Genomic DNA, 382 nt, shown 5'->3' with positions numbered 1-382 from the left:
TAAAACGCAATAACTTCACTTCTAGTCTATGAAATGTCATGAAACCCTCACTGGACAATGGCTAAAGATAGCGGATTCTAACGCACCAGTCCACATATAGATTGCGCCACCAGGGGGTGCTAGATTCAAAAAGTCCTGTTTACTTTAGAACGATCTAGTAGTAGTAAAATGTCTTCAATACTTTCGAATAGTGCTCTTAGGTACTTTGTAAAAGTTGTAACAATAAAGTTCACCTTCCTATTTTCCAACTTGGAGAAGAACTCCAAGTGTTCTTCTCACATTAATTCATATCCGAAAAGAGGTAAATGTGGAATCGACGATTTGACGATTATGTTTTATAATATAGTAAATTTTGTTTTTTAATTATTATCAACTTTTTTAT

General features: G+C 33.8%; 1 protein-coding gene across 4 annotated transcripts in view; it reads left to right on the top strand.

The window, feature by feature from the left end:
• Positions 1-382, top strand: part of LOC108972899 (putative DNA helicase Ino80) — an 80,607-nt gene that overhangs the window by 55,999 nt on the left and 24,226 nt on the right. The gene's annotated exons all lie outside the window — the stretch shown is intronic.

Source organism: Bactrocera latifrons, unplaced genomic scaffold, assembly GCF_001853355.1.
Source record: "Bactrocera latifrons isolate USDA-ARS-PBARC rearing strain unplaced genomic scaffold, ASM185335v1 scaffold_438, whole genome shotgun sequence".
In the NCBI taxonomy this organism is placed as follows: Eukaryota; Metazoa; Arthropoda; class Insecta; order Diptera; family Tephritidae; genus Bactrocera; species Bactrocera latifrons.
This window is presented reverse-complemented; position numbering and strand designations above follow the sequence as displayed.